Genomic DNA, 12,065 nt, shown 5'->3' on the forward strand with positions numbered 1-12,065 from the left:
TCTGTTTATGCCACAGCAATGGCCTATATTAATCACCAAGGGGGCACAAGAAGTTGTGCAGCCCAGAGAAAGGTGAAGCTTATCCTATCTTGGAAAGAAAACAATGTACTTTGCCTATCGGCAGTTTTCATTCTAGGAAAAGAAAATTGGCAGGTGGACTACTTGATTTGCCAGCAGTTTTTCCTGGGAGAATGGTTCCTTCATCCTGATATCTTCCTGTCAATATATCAAGGAAGGGGAATCCCAGACATAGATCTGTTTGCATCCAGGATCCACAAATAAGATTGACAACTTTGTGTCAAGAACAAAGGATCCGCTATCATGCGGAATGGATGCCTTGCTATTCCCGTGGAATCGGTTCTCACTGATGTGTGCATTCCTTCCTATTCTGCCTGCATCCACAACTTCTTCACAGGATCAAGCAGGAAGGGAAGTCGTTGATTCTTGTACCCCAGCGGGGTCCAGGAAATCTTGGGAGATCGTAGAGATGGCAGTAGGGAACCCATGGACCCTACCTTCGCGGCCAGACTTTCTCTCACAGGGTCCGAAGTTCCATCCTACTTTACAAACAATAAATTTAACGGTTTGGCTATTGAGGCCCACACTCTGAAGAAGCGTGGGCTGTCAGGTTCGGTAGTTTTCTACCTTGGTTTATGCAGAGCCAGCCTCCATGGTTATATATTTTTGCGTCTGGGAAACATATGTCTCCTGGTGTGAAAGCAGGAGCTGCACCCCAGGAAATAAGCCTAGGTAGAGTCCTTGATTTTTTCTGCACATGGGGTGAGAAATAAAGCTGGCCTTGAGTGCTTTCTTATCAGCCTTATCGGTAGTATTTCAATGTCCACTTGCTTCGCATTCTTTGGTCCATAACTTTATTCAGGGGGTAACTCGGCTTAATCTCCAGTTAAGTAATCCCTGAACCCTTGGGACTTGAATTAGTTTTGTCGGCATTGCAAAACAGCCTTTTTTGGGCTGATACGACTTATTCCCTTGGTCCTTTTTTGACAAGGAAACAATTTTTTTCTGGTAACCATTTCTGCTGCAAGAAGGGTATCAGTATTGGCTGCTCTTTCTTGTAAAGAGCCATACTTTTATTGTTCACAAGGATAAGGTAGTATTGCGTCCTCATCCTAACTTTTTACCAAAGGTAGTATCAGGTTTTTATCTAAACCAGGATATTGTTCTACCATCCTTTTTCCAGAACCCTGTTCTTTGGAAGAAAAATCACTACATTTTTTTTTTTTTTTTATGTGGTGAAAGCAGTCAATGTCTACTTAAGGGCGATTGCTCAGATTTGAAAAATGGCTGTTTTTATTCATGTTGCCTGAAAGTCCTAAAGGAGGACAGGCAGCATCGAAATCTACTATTCTAAACAGATTTGATAAGTAATCGTTTCAAGCTCATGATTAAGAGGTGGATTCCACCTCTCAAATCAAAACGCACTCCTCTAGGGCTGTTAATGCTTCCTGGGCAGTGCATCACCAAGCCTCCATGGCTCAAATCTGTAAGGCCACAACTTGGTCTTCAGCCTATACATTTACCAGATTCTATCAAATAGATGTAAAAGGTCATGAGGATATCGCCTTTGGGCGCAGGGTACTGCAGGCTGCAGTATTAGTCCTTTAGTCTCTTATTGCCCTACTTTTTGTTGTGTCTCCCTCCCTTCAGTTGGCATTGCTATGGGACGTCCTACATAGTAACTACTATGGCTCTGTGTCCCATGATGTACGATAAGAAAATAGGATTTTTAAAACAGCTTACCTGTAAAATCCTTTTCTTTGAAGTACATCACGGGACACAGAGGTCCCTCCCTTCTTTGGTATACACGTGTATTGCTTTGCTACAAAACTGAGATACTCCCAGTAGTGGAAGGGGTTATATAGGGAGTGCACTTTTTATCTTAGGGTGTGCCAGTGTCCATCACCTGAAGGTGGCCTATAACCCACATAGTAACTACTATGGATTTTACAGGTAAGCTGTTTTAAAAACCCTATTTTTTTTCTCCCTCATTAAAAAAGTCCTGTTGTTGGCCATTTTAATACTGCTATATCACCTGCGGTCTCTTAAAGTGGTTGTAAACCCTTACAGACCACTCTGACCTACAGGTAAGCCTAGATTAAGGCTTACCTGTAGGTCCAAGAAATATCTCCTAAACTACACGGTTTAGGAGATATTTGCAAAAAGACAGGCACCGCTGTCTATGGCGCATGCGCCGTAGACAGCGGCGTGCAGGTGCACTAAGCCGTTAGTGGCGGCTCCCATGCGCATGCGCAGGAGTGACGTCATCGCGGCTCCGGCCAATCACAGTGCCGGAGCCACGATACCCAGAAAGAAGATAGACGCTCCGTAGCAGAGGGGACAGCGGTGACATCGCAGGCTCCTGTGTCAGGTAAGTGACACATAATGGGCTACTATGAGATGCATAGTAGCCCATTATGCTTTACCTTTGCAGGGAAACAAAGAGGAAGTAAACCCATCAGTTTTATTCTCCTCAGGAAACAACCTGGTCATAAGACAGGAGAACTATGCTTTTTGTTACAGCAGGTTTGCACATCCTCTTTAGTGGAGACAGAAATTGCAGCTATTATATAGCACACTAATGCCCTGTACACAAGGTCAGATTTTCCGATGGAAAACGTGCGATCGGATTGTGTTGTCGGAAATTCCGATCGTGTGTGGGCTGCATCGGACTTTTCCGTCGGAATTTCTGACACACAAAGTTTGAGAGCAGGCTATAAAATTTTCCGACAACAAAATCCGATCGGTTAAATTCCGATCGTGTGTACACAAATCCCACGCACAAAGTGCCATGCATGCTCAGAATAAATTAAGAGACGAAAGCTATTGGCTACTGCCCCGTTCATAGTCCCGACATACGTGTTTTACGTCACTGCGTTCAGAACGATCGGATTTTCCGACAACCTTGTGGCACCGTGTGTATGCAAGACAAGTTTAAGTTTTTTAAAAAATAAATGGATTTTGTCGTCAGAATGTCCGATCAATGTCCGATCGTGTGTACAGGGCATAAGGGCTCATGTTGATGGGCTTTTGGTCTGTTTTGAATTCCCATACAAGACTATGAAAAACTTGCTTGAAGCACGTCAAACACAAGTCAGAAGGAAATCAACTGCAAGTCAAATGCACTTGTCAATGAATCCTGAATGATCAAGGAAGGATCTCAAACTTGTGCATTTGACACAAGCCCAATGACACAAACCCGAGCTGTGCCATACAAAACATGGGCTCCCTTGAACATTAGGGTTCAGCATCCTTTGGATGACTATGGTTTAGAAAATTGTACAACAGAATGACAAGGTTGTTATACCATCCATTCATGAGAGCAGCTTTTTAGAGGCTTTGTCTCTAAACCATTATATTCAATTCTTTCAAGGATCCAAGTTTGAAGATCTATAACTCTCAAACTTCAAATCAAATTAAAAACTTTCCACATACAGTATATACACAGTCAATGCTCCAGCAAAGAAGAGAGGAGTTATAGTAGTTGTTAGAAATTTAATTTCAAAGTATTTGAGGACAGATATTTTGGATTCCAAAGTTATGTTTTGCAATATAAACTCTGCTTAAAGTGGACTGTTCATTAGGTTTATAAGTCTGTATGAATAAACTCCTGATTTGTCTCAATATACATCAATATTATAACTTAAAAAAAAAATACTTTTATCAGTAAAAAGAAGATGAAGGCATTGACAGAGGAAGTACAGGCAGTCCCCGAGTTATGAACGGGTTAGGGACTGCCGGTTTGTTCTTAAGTCGTAAATGTGCGTAAATCAGAAGACGTCGTTTTCCAATGTTCTGTCAAGTAGCCGCGCATACGCAGATGTCGTTTTCTAATGTTTTCCAATGTTTTCCGAGGTGCCCGCCATCGAAAAGTGGCCGCGCATGTGCAGAACCTCACGCCGCCTCCCGTTCGTAAGTAGGAGTCGTTCGCAAGTCGGAGGTTCGTAACTCGGGGACTGCCTGTACTGTGATCTCTGTAAGAGGTTATACATACCTGTAAGGCCTCGTTTACACTTCTGGTTGGGGAAAAAACAGTACGATTTGCATGGGCAGTGTTAGCATCAGCATACACTGGCTGCGCATTTTTGGCTGTGAAGTCGATTTTTTTTCTTTTTTACAGTTAGCTTGGCTTACATATAGCAGGCTTTTTTTCAGGTGATTTTAGCAGTGACTGTCTTTGTCCTCACTGATGCAACACTGTTCTACCATTGGCTAATTTCTGCCAAGCTCTCATTAAGACTTAAAGAGGAAGTAAACCCTGATAGGATAACCCAGACAAAATAAAACAGTAAGATGGACTAGTTGAAAGAAGTATGAAGGTTATTGCTAAGCACCTAAAAATATTAGCTGCCTGGCTGTTTCTGGCTATCATATGTTTGGAGACACTAACCTAGACCAAACATGCAGAAAGTGATCTGAATACCTGATCTGAATACCAACAGTTTCATCCCACCTAGGGACTTAAAGCGGAGTTCCGCCGAAAAAAAAAAAAAATTAAGTCAGCAGCTACAAAAAGTATAACTGCCAACTTTTAATAATCAGACACTCACCTGTCCCATGTTCCAGCGATGCGGGCATACGAAGCCCTGCTCCTCTCCGAGGCGCCGGACTCTCCTACTGTGGGCGCCCTGCTGTGGCTTTACAGCCGGGCACGCACTGCGCATGCGCGAGCTGCACTGTGAATGGCCGGTGACATGTCCCAGAACATTGCAGGGAGGGAGGAGGAAGAGGTGCAATGGTGATCTTCCTTCCGGTGCCGCGGAGCCCCAGGAGGAAGTGGGAGCTGGATGCCTCTAAAAAGAGGGTATCCGCCACCCCCAAAAAAACGACATCCCAATTGTAGCATGTCAGGGGGTCACCTGCACTTAAAGTGGAAGTTCCATTTTTGGGTGGAACTCCGCTTTAATGGTAGAACTTGTGTCCATTCATCTACAATAAGGTTTATTGCAATGCCTGACTCAGATGGTTATGTAGACTTTACTGTTGTATGGGAAACAGATCGAGGTAAAACAAGACAGGTCCTTTTGGCTGAAACACACTGCTGATGGAAATACAGCCCTAGTATGAAGTTCTGGTCTACCTGATCTGAATATTTGTTTTAAATCATTGGTTTAAACGGTATTGGTTACATTGGATTAGCATGACAACCAGTCAACTAGAATTTTGAAAAAAAAGGTCAGAAATGACACTTTACACATTTCTCCAAGCTCTCCTTGAAAAAAAATCAGTTACCATGGGTACCAAAGTGCTGTTTTTTTCCAAAATGGAGAAGCACAAGAAAGATGGTTTAATGGCTGCTTCACATGACAAAAAGCAGTAATGAAAATGTTTTAGGACCTCATATGCCGGTCTTAATCTTTGGCAGCGTCCTGATGCCAGTCCTGTGTAACGTGGCCAGGGGTTTTTATGAGTGCTGCTTTCTGCTTCTGGGATTAAATCCCATTTGCTCAGCAGGGTTGTGCCTTCTTCCAAACTTTTGATAACAAACATATGGCCTAGTATGGTTGTGATGAGTTTAAGAGGGTACCTGATTTGTATATGTTATTTCGTACAGCTTTAGTTATAGGGAGAAGTTTTCCGCTGGCATGAATTATTGTTTTTGAGATTTGCTTAAAGGGTAACTTCAGAAAACTGGTCTGATAGAACTCCCTGGTAGCTTCTATTAGTTGCTTCTTTATGTCAAGGAAATGAATCCTGTCTAGGACTTCAATTGGCACATTTTTTGCCAGGAAACTAGGTTTTGGGGTCATTGGCGCTTGATTGTTTTTTTAAAGCTGAACTTTAGACAAACTGCTAAATACACAAATAAAACCTATATACAGTATATATAATGGAACTGTTTTACCTGCCAAATGGCTTTGTATTTCTGTCCATCCAGGTCTGAGTTATGCACAGCTCTGCTACACAAGCCCTGTCTGGTAGGAGGACCTGATTTTTCTATGCTGTGGTTCTGCAATACTGACAGGTCTCCCTCCCATTCTCACCCTGTCGCTGGATACTGAAAGAAGCAGCAGACTGCAAATTTGAACTCTCTGGGGGTCATTTACTATAGTGTGAATATGCGATCACGCTGTGCATATAAATAGCACCCAATTAAGTCAATTAAAAGTTCAAGTGGGCGAACGCGCGATTCCCGGAATGCGCCATTAGCAGCGAACATGCCTTTGTTAATTCGGAATCAGCAATTCCGTGGATCTGCACGTGCCAATTGCGAACCCCCTTGAGGTCTATGGGAACCGAATAGCTTGGGCTAGCTTTTGCTTTTAAAGGGGAACTCCACTCTCCAATGCTCTTGTCTCCCCCTTCTAACCCCTTGGATTTCCATGGGCTAACTTTTGCTTTTAAAGGGAAACACCACACTCCATTCTACAATGCTCTTGTTTCCTCTCTGTTGGGCTCAGCCCAATACCAACCACAAAGCACCTTGTACCCACTAGTTTGAAGGGGTTTTCCACCTTCCGTAAAGCACCCCGTCTGCAGCCCCCCACAACCCCAGCCTATGGTTGTGTGGAAGAGGCCCTTGTCCCCCTGAATATGGGAACAAGGTGGTTGACTTTTGGGGTGCCTGAGCCCATCCTGCCCCCAAGCATCCACCCCCCTTTCATGGGCTGGCTTGCTGTGTGTTTGGCTAGGGGTTTGTTAGTGTGTGGGAGGGGCACAATATTTTTTTAGTTTGGGGTGGTATTTTTCACGTGGGGGTTCTCATTTTAAGCCTTAACCGACCCAAATGGCCTTGTATGTATTGGGGGGGGGGGGGGGGGGGGTGGCTATTTTTTGTTTTGGGTTAAAATCTTGCAGCTGCAATGTAGATTTGTAAGTTTTTTCTAAAGCCATACATCTTTGAAGCAGCATTTTGGATACATGCTACAGATGCACCACTTTACAGGCAGAGTAAGTCCCCCCCAAGTTACTAGCTTTTAAGCAATTTTGCATTTTTAAAGGCACTTCTCTTTGTTTCATTTTTGTGGTTGTCCAAATTGGTGACATTAATATATGTCCCTCAGGGTGGAACCTGGGCGCCTCCATACCCATTTTAAGGCCAATAACTAGAATATAAGCCAGCCAAGTGGGGACTGGCAAAATTAACAAGTCAGTTCCCATAGACTGCAATGGTATTTGTTGTATAACTTTTGCCCATGTTAGGCTTTTTGTCTTGCCCTGAAAAGAGGTGTGTGTCCTTATAGAGTTTTTAACACATGTATTTTCTCTTTGTATTTTGTTTATTATGTCTTTGCAAAACAGATGTGTTTTACAGCAAGTATTTTTTTTTTTTTTGGGGGGGGGGGGGTATTTTCACTGAAATATTTTTGATGTTGTCAAACTGTGTTGTTTGTAGGTTGTTAGTAGGTTGTTAGTCTCACTTTGATTCAATTGTCTGTGCTGCGATATTTTTCAAAATCTTCCTCAAGCTGTTGTGACTACTAAATGTTTAAATCCTTAAGAGACTGTCCGTTTGTGGGCGCAGTCCTTTTAACTCCTGTTAATTTCCTCTGCAAAATGGTCACACCACCAAACCATATTCTGTTAGTGTCTCAAATTAACATACATGTGTTTTTTGCTTTCCTTGCTCTTTTCCAAGTCCTGTTTTGTTGACCAATAAAATTTGTAGCAAATTTTTATGTTTTATGTGTTTTGTTAATAATTTGTTTTGCAGATGCATGCTCAATCCAAGTAATGCATTTTACACTCTCCCCCTGCAACAGATTTACCAAATGCAGCTTAACTAGGCTGATTGGCATGGCAAAACAAAAAAAGGTGTGATTTGTCTAAAAGCTTACTTTCTTTAGCGTACATCACAGGACACAGAGCCACAGTAATAACTGTATGGGTTATATGGCACCTTCAGGTGATGGACACTGGCAAACCCTAAACAGGAAGTCCAATTCCCCATATAACCCCTCCCCTTACCGGGAGTACCTCAGTTTTTTCGCCAGTGTCTTAGGTGTTGGTCACGAGTAAAGATGTGCTGTGCTGAGCTCCGCTGGAATATTCCTTATTGTGGCAAGCCATGCAACCGGATCCATTCAAAGTGTCTTTTCCAGGCCGAATTGAATGGTTCCCTGGCCTCGTGTCCGAAGAAACAAGGTTTTACCTGTAACGCTTCTCTTTTTAGAGAGCTGGACCCCGGGATCCAGTATTTGTTTTTTTCAGCCATATTCCTTGCGGGGTGCTTTTTACAGGCCCAGGGCTGTGGATCCCCCGATAAAAAAAAGGGGGCCCCAGTCCCTGAAGGTTTTTCTAAACGGAGCCCACCGTGAGAGGTGAAGTTTGGGTCTGTTACCACAGAACTCTGCAGCTGGATAAGGTAAGGGAGATTCCTAAGGAATTGTTCTAATTCTTGTGGGTTTTAAAGTAAATGTTGCTATGCCTATAGTCACCATCGGGGGCTGTCAAGAGCACGTACCTGTTCCATGCTTGTCAGTCTCGCCTCTGTGTACAAGCTGCACGCTTCCTCCAGCCCAGGCTCCAGGTAAAGTTGTGGGAAAGGGGGGGTTACTTCTCCTAGGAGTGTCACCCCACCTGGATAGCTTTCCTCCAGGCAGAGGGAGCATGGCATTAGACGGTGGTGTGCCGCGCCGCTCCCGCCGCCATTACGGCAGTTCCTTTCGGTGGCCCTCCTCCCCCAGCGCTCCTCTTTGTGGTCCGGCCAGGATCGGAGCCCGCTCGCGCAGGAAAATGCTCTATTTTAAAATAGATGGGGGGGCGGAGGAAGGGAGGCTTAGCGGCGTTGGTGTGATTAAGCGTCCACAACGCGGGCTGCATAGCTATAAATTGCACCTTTATTCAGGTGCATACAGCTAGGAAGGACACAGAGCGGACAGGTGGCATGTGAGCGGGTGACACAGGCATTCCCAGACACATTTACTTTAAGCATCAGGCTGACCATAATAGCAGCGGCAGTTGCTGGACTATTGCTCAGCAGTGGGTGCATTTTTTTGGTGGTACCTCTGCGTTTATGTTCAGCAGTATGACCAGAGGAGGTGGTTCAAATGCTACAAAAACCAGGGACAGAAAGGGGTCGCCCTCAGGTCCTAAGGACCCTCCCTCTGCAACACCATCCTGTACTAAGGAGTCTGGTCAGAGTGAGCCATCGGAGTCATCAGGGGCTGCAATTGCTTCCGACACTTCAGCCCCTGTCTATATAACTGAGCAGGTTTTCTCCTCAGCTATGAGTGGTTTAGAGGAAAGATTAGTGGCTTTAATCACGTCTTCATAGAGTGGAAGAAAACGCATTAGGTCCCCTTCTACCACCCAGGATCCCCAAATGGAGGAACTGTGGGAGGGGGAAGATGAATCCCCCTCAGGGAACCGTGAACAGGCTAATGATTCCTCTTCCGTGGAATCAAGTGGGGAAGGACCTTCTTCAGCTTCACATGCTGAGAAGTTGCTGATGCATTCTCTTACTGAAATGGTCCGCGCCACATTTAAGCTACCCTTAACGGAGTCTGTTGAAGAGCCCACTTCCTGTTTGGGTTCACTAAAGCCCCCGCAAGCCTTGTTTGCCTTTCCTGTCCATTCATTACTAGAAAAGTTTATGTATTCTGAGTGGAATCACCCAGATAAGCACTTTTTTCCTCCTAAAAGTTTTCTACACTTTATCCTATGGAGGAAAAATTTACTAAGATGTGGAGTATACCAGCAATTGACGCTGCTATATCCTCTGTGAATAAGAGTTTGACTTGTCCAGTTGACAATGCACAAATGCTTAGGGATCCAGCTGATAAAAAAATGGAATTCCTGTTAAAAAACATTTTCTCCCTGGCAGGTTCAATGGCTCAACCTGCAGTGGCGGCAATTGGGGTATGTCAGTCCTTGAGAGACCATTTGAAACAGGTACTCAAGGTATTCCCTGAACAGCAGGCCCAGGAATTAACTGAGCTGCCAGCAACTTTGTGCTTTGCAATTGACGCAATCAGAGATTCTATTCTTCAAACCTCTCACCTTACGCTTGGGTTGGTACATATGCATAGAATCTTATGGTTAAAAGGTTGATCAGCCGAAGTGCCATGCAAAAAGCTCCTGGCTGGTTTTCCTTTTTCGCTGTGAAAAGATGTTTACGGAGGATTTGCACAAATATATCCAAAAAATATAAAGTGGGAAAAGTACCCTTTTGCCAGTTAAGAAAAAGAGTAAACGTCCCTCATTTAAATGGGCTTTTTCTCCAGTGCCAGGGGCATCAACCTCCAGGCAGTCGCGATGGCCTCCACCGTCAGGTTCAAGAGGTAAACCTCAGGGTCAACCCCCAGGGACAAACGAAGTCCTGGGGGAGGAAACCTGCAAGACAGAACGCTAAAGCCTCTTAAGGAAGGGGCGCCCCCGCTTGCTCGAGTGGGGGGAAGACTTCTGCCGTTCTCAAAGGTCTGGCAGGAAGAATTTCGGGACAGATGGGTGGTCTCCACAATAGCTCTAGGTTACAAACTAGAATTCCAAGAATTCCCGTCTCCTCGCCTCCTCAGGTCAAATGTCCCCAAAGATCCAGAGAAAAAGTCTCTATTTCTAGCGTTAGACCGACTCTGGCCAAAAAAGGTCATCATGGTGGTTCCTGTGGAAGAGCAGGGGTCAGGGTTTTATTCAAACCTTTTCATGGTACCAAAACCAAATGGGGATGTCAGGCCCATTCTAGATCTCAAAGCTCTAAACCGGTTCCTAAAGATCGCTCTTTTCGCATGGAATCAATCCAGTCAGTAGTCTCCATCCTACAAGGGGGAGAGCTTCTGGCATCAATCGACATCAGGGATGCATACCTGCATGTACCTATGTTCCCCACTCACCAGAAGTATCTGCGTTTCGAAGTAGAAAGACTTAATATTCAGTTTGTAGCCTTGCCTTTCGGTCAAGCTACTGCACCTCGGGTGTTTACAAAACTTTTGGCTCTTCCCCTGGCCAGATTAAGGACTCAAGGTATAACAATAATAGCATACCTGGACGACCTGCTCGGTAGTCCGCTTGGACCAAAGCGTGGTCACCACAGTCAACTACCTGGAATACCTAGGTTGGGTCATCAACCTAGAGAAATCTTCTTTAAAGCCAGTAAGAAGATTAGTGTACTTGGGTCTGGTCATAGATACAGCCCAGAAGAAGGTGTTTTTACCCCAGGCAAAGATCAGCGCCATAAAGGAGCTGGTCCAAGGGGTCAGGGCAAAGAAGGGTCCTTTCATCCGCCTTTGTATGAGGTTGTTGGGAAAGAAGGTGGCTTCATTCGAAGCAGTTCCCTATGCTCAGTTTCATTTGAGACTGCTGCAAAACAGTATCCTATTGGCCTGGAACAAGAAGATTCAGGCACTAGATTTTCCAATGCGTTTGTCGCCAAAAGTATGCCAGAACCTCAGTTGGTGGTGGATATCCGAGAATCTGCAGAAGGAGAAATCCTTCTTACCAGTTACCTGGAAGGTGGTAACAACAGATGCCAGCCTTTCAGGTTGGGGAGCAGTCCTGGAAGAAGCGTCTGTCCAAGGGAAATGGTCCAGATCCCAAAGGACCTTTCCCATTAATATTCTAGAGATTCGGGCAGCACGTCTAGCCCTAAGGGCCTGGACATTCAGGTTGCAGAATTCTCCTGTAAGGATTCAATCCGACAATGCCACAGCAGTGGCCTATATCAATCACCAAGGGGGCACCAGAAGTCAGGCAGCCCAGGGAGAGGTAAACCATATCCTAACCTGGGCAGAAAAACATGTGCCGTGCATTTCGGCAATCTTCATCCAGGGGTAGAGAACTGGCAGGCAGACTACTTAAGTTGACAGCAGTTGTTCCCGGGGGGAATGGTCCCTTCACCCCAACATCTTCCTGGCTATATGCCAAAGATGGGGGATCCCGGATGTAGATCTGTTTGCATCCAAGTTCAACAACAAAGTCGACAACTTTGTGTCAAGAACAAGGGATCCACTTGCATGCGGAACAGATGCGTTGGTGACCCCATGGGATCAGTTCTCACTGATTTATGCATTCCCTCCTATTCTGCTGCTACCTTGACTTCTTCACAGGATCAAGTGGGAAAGGGAGTCACTAATTCTTGTGGCCCAGAAGATCTTGGTATGCAGAAATAG

General features: G+C 44.8%; 1 protein-coding gene across 1 annotated transcript in view; it reads left to right on the forward strand.

The window, feature by feature from the left end:
- Positions 1-12,065, forward strand: part of C1QTNF12 (C1q and TNF related 12) — a 203,430-nt gene that overhangs the window by 27,113 nt on the left and 164,252 nt on the right. The window lies entirely within an intron of this gene.

This window comes from Aquarana catesbeiana, linkage group LG10 (genome assembly GCF_042186555.1).
Source record: "Aquarana catesbeiana isolate 2022-GZ linkage group LG10, ASM4218655v1, whole genome shotgun sequence".
NCBI classification, from domain to species: Eukaryota; Metazoa; Chordata; class Amphibia; order Anura; family Ranidae; genus Aquarana; species Aquarana catesbeiana.